The 7,500-nt window shown below is 45.0% G+C and overlaps 1 protein-coding gene across 2 annotated transcripts in view; it reads right to left on the bottom strand.

The window, feature by feature from the left end:
- The window catches only part of kiaa1522 (KIAA1522 ortholog), a 50,356-nt gene that overhangs the window by 34,767 nt on the left and 8,089 nt on the right, over positions 1-7,500 (bottom strand). The window lies entirely within an intron of this gene.

The following is a 7,500-nucleotide window of genomic DNA, read 5'->3' as shown; positions in this document are numbered from 1 at the left end:
AGGAACTTTTCGACATGAGTGCACTGCCATTTTATAGGCCTACAGTCTATGGTGCACTGTCACTTGCCACTCACATCAGCGCCGAAGTTTTTTACACGCAAACACTGGATGAACAATGGATTTTACGGAGCGGCGTCGACCAAATATAACTGAATCGTGATTTACACAGCGGCAAAGTGTGATGCTGGTGTGCAGAGTTGTATTGAAAAGAATGGAATCTAATGTACTGTAAATGAATGTCGAAAGCAGAGTGCATCGCACTCATGTCGGCATTGGTGTCCACAGCAATTTAAAACACCATTCAGCTGACCGGGAGTTCCGAACTGCGTTGGTGTTTATTGTACGAATCTACTCTTTGGCCGGCTCGTAAACCCAAACAAGTGTGTGCAGCATGCCTTTACGTAGCCTACTAAAGGCGCATCATCATAAAGATAGGCTACATTTAATCTGCATCACGCCCCATTTTAGCGGAAAACAAGTTAACATACATATATCATTGATTCTAATGGGAAAGACAGATAGCCTAATCACACATTGACGTTACATCTAGTTATTCATTTACAGGCCATTCAATAATTTTACTAACACGGCAGTTATGAAGAATTATGTAGGCTACATTACAACCCATTCAGCACGTACTAGCTACACTTACCATATCCCATGTAAAACGGTTAGCTTGCTAGCTAGCTAACTGTGGAACTTCAGTATAACAGGCATAGCCAATTATCTCACCTAGTTGTAGGAAAAAGGCTACGTTCATATTACAAGCTATAGAATGAATGTGTGACTTATGTTTAGTTGATGTTATGACATGTAAAGTTAAGCTTGCCGAACTTAGTTAGGCTATAGTCAGCCACGGGCAGTTTGACTGTGCCTACATTCGTGACACTCCTGTTAGTAGGCTAAACTGGAAAGAGCAAAAAATAGGAACATAATGGTCCATTAATCCCATAAACACACAGATAACTCAACACCAACCTTATTTTGTGCCTTTTATTCACGTTTGTTTCAAGATTTAGTAAGTATAACCCCTTTTCGCTCCCCACTTCTATGCAGCATAGGTTTCCATTATCCAAAAAGCTCCCTCCCCTAAAAGGGGGCATGTACATGCAGCACGGTCTAGCTAGATCCAGTGTGGTGTTGTAGTTGTTCTAACATTAGTTGTTGCAACAGCTTGTGAAAAAACTACAAAGTTTGTTACACCAAAAAGAACGTTAATCTCACGATAAAAAAATTGACGCCGTTAAAATAGGTTTACGTTAACGCCGTTAATAACGCGTTTAACTGACAGCACTAATCCTAACTGCATGTATCCTATCTGCATGTATCCTAACTGCATGTATCCTAACTGCATAACTGCATGTATCCTAACTGCATGTATCTTAACCGCATGTATCTTAACTGCATGTATCCTAACTGCATGTATCCTCATGTATCTTAACTGCATGTATCTTAACTGCATGTATCCTAACTGCATGTATCCTAACTGCATGTATCCTCATGTATCTAAACTGCATGTATCCTAACTGCATGTATCCTCATGTATCTTAACTGCATGTATCCTAACTGCATGTATCCTCATGTATCTTAACTGCATGTATCCTAACTGCATGTATCCTCATGTATCTTAACTGCATGTATCCTAACTGCATGTATCTTAACTGCATGTATCGTAACTGCATGTATCCTAACTGCATGTATCCTCATGTATCTTAACTGCATGTATCCTAACTGCATGTATCCTAACTGCATAACTGCATGTATCCTCATGTATCCTAACTGCATATATCTTAACTGCATGTATCCTAACTGCATGTATCCTAACTGCATGTATCCTCATGTATCCTAACTGCATGTATCCTAACTGCATATATCTTAACTGCATGTATCCTAACTGCATGTATCCTAACTGCATATATCTTAACTGCATGTATCCTAAATGCATGTATCTTAACTGCATATCTTAACTGCATGTATCCTCATGTATCTTAACTGCATGTATCCTAACTGCATAACTGCATGTATCCTCATGTATCCTAACTGCATGTATCTTCATGTATCTTAACTGCATGTATCCTAACTGCATGTATCCTAACTGCATAACTGCATGTATCCTCATGTATCTTAACTGCATGTATCCTAACTGCATGTATCCTATCTGCATGTATCCTAACTGCATGTATCTTAACTGCATATCTTAACTGCATGTATCCTAACTGCATGTATCCTAACTGCATGTATCCTCATGTATCCTATCTGCATGTATCCTATCTGCATGTATCCTAACTCCATGTATCCTAACTGCATGTATCCTATCTGCATGTATCCTAATCCATGTATCCTAATGCATGTATCTTAACTGCATGTATCCTCATGTATCTTAACTGCATGTATCATATCTGCATGTATCCTAACCGCATGTATCCTAACTGCATGTATCCTAATTGAATGTATCCTCATGTATCCTAACTGCATGTATCCTCATGTATCCTAACTGCATGTATCTTAACTGCATGTATCCTAACTGAATGTATCCTAACTGCATGTATCCTCATGTTTCTTAACTGCATGTATCCCAACTGCATGTATCCTAACTGCATGTATCTTAACTGCATGTATCCTAACTGCATGTATCCTAACTGCATGTATCCTCATGTATCTTAACTGCATGTATCCTAACTGCATGTATCCTCATGTATCTTAACTGCATGTATCCTAACTGCATGTATCTTAACTGCATGTATCCTAACTGCATGTATCCTCATGTATCTTAACTGCATGTATCCTAACTGCATGTATCCTAACTGCATGTATCCTCATGTATTCTAACTGCATGTATCCTAAATGCATGTATCCTAACTGCATGTATCCTAACTACATGTGAGCGTTTGACTGTTGAGTAGCATTGAATTGCTGTCTGTCCACACTGAATCTGTTGAATGTGTCGTTCTATTGCATCATATTAAGTATTTCTCGTTCAATATAGCAGAACATTGTGAGTAACAGTAAGAAACAAGGCATCCAACAAAAGTTCAGCTCAAAACGTTGCACCGTATTTCGCTGCAAAGCACTGATTAGCTTGCATCCAGGTAGGACATTCTAACTAAAAACAAAGTAATCAAACTGAATTTGTCGCTGATGGTTGTTTGCACACAGAAGACACACTGTAAGATTGCTCTCAACCACACACACACACACACACACGCACAGACACACACACACACACACACACACACACTCACAGACACACGCACACTCACACACACACACACACACACACGCACACACACACGCACAGACACAGACACAGACACACACACACACACACACACACAGGCCTCCACTACTCCTGTTACACTTGCATACAACGCCTATGATTAATTCCCCACAATGAAAAATGACCCAAATAATCAATTACCCTTCATACCTAATCTCCTGATAGAGAGAGGAAGGGAGGGAATGACATTGAGTAGGATAGGGAGAGTGAGGGAACCATAGAGAGAGAGGGAGGGAGGGAGGGAGGGATAGAGAGAGAGGAAAGGATGGAACGAGAGAGGGAGGCATAGAGAGAGAGAAGGAAAGAGAGAGAGGGAGGGAAGAAGGGATAGAGAGAGAGGGAGGGAAGTAGGGATAGGTAGAGCAAGGGAGTGAATGAGGGAAAGAGAGAGGGATCGAGTGATGGATAGAGAGGGAGTGGAGGATGGAAAGATTTCCTCACACATACAGCTGTGTTGATCTTCACTTGATATCTACTGCCCCCTAGTGTTGGACCTGAGTGCACTGCATGCTGAAGAGAACCTACTGACAGGGCTGTTACCATACACACCTGCTAACACACACCACACAGGCCTACCATACACACCTGCAAACACACACCACACAGGCCTACCATACACACCTGTTAACACACACCACACAGTCTTACCATACACACCTGCTAACACACACCTGCTAACACACATCACACAGGCCTACCATACACACCTGCTAACACACACCACACAGGCCTACCATACACACCTGCTAACACACATCACACATTTTTTTGGACCATTCTCTGTGAACCCTAGAGATGGATGTGCGTGAAAATCCTAGAAGATCTGCAGTTTCTAAAACACTCACCAGCCCATCTGGCAAAAACAACGTCACCATACTGTACCTCTCTAAACTGCCCCATCCTGACCCATACCCCTCTAAACTGCCTCATCCCAACCCCTTTAAACTGCCCCATCCTGACCCATACCCCTCTAAACTGCCCCATCCTGACCCATACCTCTCTGCCCCATCTTTACCCGTACCTCTCTAAACTGCCCCATCCCGACCCATACCCCTTTAAACTCACCCCATCCTGACCCTTACCTCTCTAAACTGCTCCATCCCAACCTCTCTAAACTACCCCATCTGACCCATACCTCTCTGCCCCATCTGACCCATACCTCTCTAAACTGCCCCATCCCGACCCATACCCCTTTAAACTCACCCCATCCTGACCCTTACCTCTCTAAACTGCCCCATCCCAACCCCTTTAAACTGCCCCATCCCGACCCGTACCTCTCTAAACTGCCCCATCTGACCCATACCTCTCTAAACTGCCCCATCCCAACCTCTCTAAACTGCCCCATCCCAACCTCTCTAAACTGCCCCATCTGACCCATACCTCTCTAAACTGCCCCATCCCAACCTCTCTAAACTGCCCCATCTGACCCATACCTCTCTAAACTGCCCCATCTGACCCATACCTCTCTAAACTGCCCCATCCCGACCTCTCTAAACTGCCCCATCTGACCCATACCTCTCTAAACTGCCCCATCTGACCCATACCTCTCTAAACTGCCCCATCTGACCCATACCTCTCTAAACTGCCCCATCCCAACCCCTCTAAACTGCCCCATCCCAACCTCTCTAAACTGCCCCATCTGACCCATACCTCTCTAAACTGCCCCATCCTGACCCATACCTCTCTAAACTGCTCCATCCCAACCTCTCTAAACTGCCCCATCTGACCCATACCTCTCTAAACTGCTCCATCCCAACCTCTCTAAACTGCCCCATCTGACCCATACCTCTCTAAACTGCCCCATCTGACCCATACCTCTCTAAACTGCCCCATCTTTACCCGTACCTCTCTAAACTGCCCCATCCCGACCCATACCCCTTTAAACTCACCCCATCCTGACCCTTACCTCTCTAAACTGCTCCATCCCAACCTCTCTAAACTGCCCCATCTGACCCTTACCTCTCTAAACTGCCCCATCCCAACCTCTCTAAACTGCCCCATCTGACCCATACCTCTCTAAACTGCCCCATCCCGACCTCTCTAAACTGCCCCATCCCAACCTCTCTAAACTGCCCCATCTGACCCATACCTCTCTAAACTGCCCCATCTGACCCATACCTCTCTAAACTGCCCCATCCTGACCCATACCTCTCTAAACTGCCCCATCCCAACCTCTCTAAACTGCCCCATCTGACCCTTAATAGTGATAGCTTCCACAGGTCATGGCTCTCTGTGCCTTCATTCACAGTTTCCCATCACAACTCATGCAGGTATGAGGGCACAGGGTCAAACACACGCACACACACACACACACACACACACACACACCACGCACACACACACACACACACACACACACACACCACGCACACACACACACACACACAACACACACACACGCACGCACACACACACACACACACACACACACACACACACACCACGCACACACACACACACACGCACACACACACACACGCACGCACACACACGCACGCACACACACACGCACGCACGCACGCACGCACGCACACACACCACACACACATGCACACACCACACACACACACACGCACACACCACACACACGCACGCACACACACACAGACACACACACACACACACACACACACACACACACAGATACTGTGACACAGGACTACTTGCTGACTCAGAAGCAAGCAGCCATGGGAAACTACAGGAAAATGTTCATTCAGCTGTATTCACAAACACACACACACACACACTCACACACACACACATACAGTTCACCTTCCCACCTACAGACCCTAGGTTTCAGCAGACACAGACACACAGACACAAACATACGTGTGTGTGTGTGTGTGTGTGCGTGAGTGTGTGTGTGTGTGTGTGTGTGTTTGTGTGTGTGTGTGTGTGTGTGTGTGTATGTGTGTGTGTGTGTGTGTGTGTGTGTGTGTGTGTGTGTGTGTGTAGGTGTGTGTGTGTGTGTGTGTGTGTGTACCATTCACTGGGTGTATCCATCCTGACCCCCAGGATCTCAGCTGCCTGTGTGACCTTCACTTCCCCCAAAAATATTCCATTTGTGATTTGTGTGTGTGTGTGTGTGTGTGTGTGTGTGCGTGTGTGTGCCTGTAAGGGCAGCTTGGGTTGACAGGGAACTATATTTAACATGGGATGAGGAGAGAAAAGAATGAGCAAAACAAAGACACGAGAGAGAGAGAGAGAGAGAGAGAGAGAGAGAGAGAGAGAGAGAGAAAGCAGAGATAAAAGAGAAATGAATAGAGAAAAGAGAGAGAGGGATAGAGAGAAGAGAGAGAAGGATAGAGCAAGGAGAGAGAAAAGAGAGGAGGATAGAGCAAAGAGAGAGAGGTATAGAGGTAGAGTAGTGGTCAGGAGAAAGGTTGTGGAGAGGGAAGGGAGAGAGGGATAGAGAAAATAAAGAGAGATAGAAGGAAGAGAGAGGGAGAAAGGGAAGAGAGAGAGGGAGACGGAAGAGAGAGAAGGCTAGAGGTAGAGTAATGGCAAGAAGAGAGGTTGTGGAGAAGGAAGGAGGGAGGGAAAGAGAGATAGAGGGAGAGCAATAGAAAAAAGAAAGGGGGATAGAGGGAAGAGAGAGAGGGCTAGAGGTAGAGTAGTGGTAAAGAAAAAGGTTGTGGAGAGGGAAGGAGGGAGAGAGGGATAGAGAGAAGAGAGAGAGAGGGATAGAGAGAAGAGGGAGAGAGGGATAGAGAGAAGAGAGAGAGAGGGACAGAGAGAAGAGAGTACTGAATGCACACAACAGGAAAAGATAGATCTGTCCATTTAGTTTAGTTTATTTAATGAAGTTTTTATCTTGGTTTTACTGACTTTTTAGGCATTATCAGACCTATTTATCACAACTAAATGATTATTTTGTGCATATCTGTCTGTATTGTAGTGTGTTGTGTCTTGTCGTGTGGTATGTTACCCTTGGGACAAAGAAATAAATTGAACTTGAACTTGAACTTGAGAGAGAGAGAGCTAGAGAGGTAGAGTAGTGGTAAAGAATAGGGTTGTGGAGAGGGAAGGAAGGAGAGAGGGATAGAGAGAAGAGAGAGAGAGAGGTAGAGTAGTGGTAAAGAATAGGGTTGAGGAGAGGAAAGGAGGGAGAGAGGGATAGAGAGAAGAGAGAGAGAGGGCTAGAGGTAGAGTAATGGTAAGAAGAGAGGTTGTGGAGAAGGAAGGAGGGAGGGAAAGAGAGATAGAGGGAAGAGAGAGAGCAA

Source organism: Alosa sapidissima, chromosome 21 (genome assembly GCF_018492685.1).
Source record: "Alosa sapidissima isolate fAloSap1 chromosome 21, fAloSap1.pri, whole genome shotgun sequence".
NCBI classification, from domain to species: Eukaryota; Metazoa; Chordata; class Actinopteri; order Clupeiformes; family Clupeidae; genus Alosa; species Alosa sapidissima.
The sequence above is the reverse complement of the archived record's forward strand: the minus strand, read 5'-3'. Positions and strand labels throughout refer to the sequence as shown.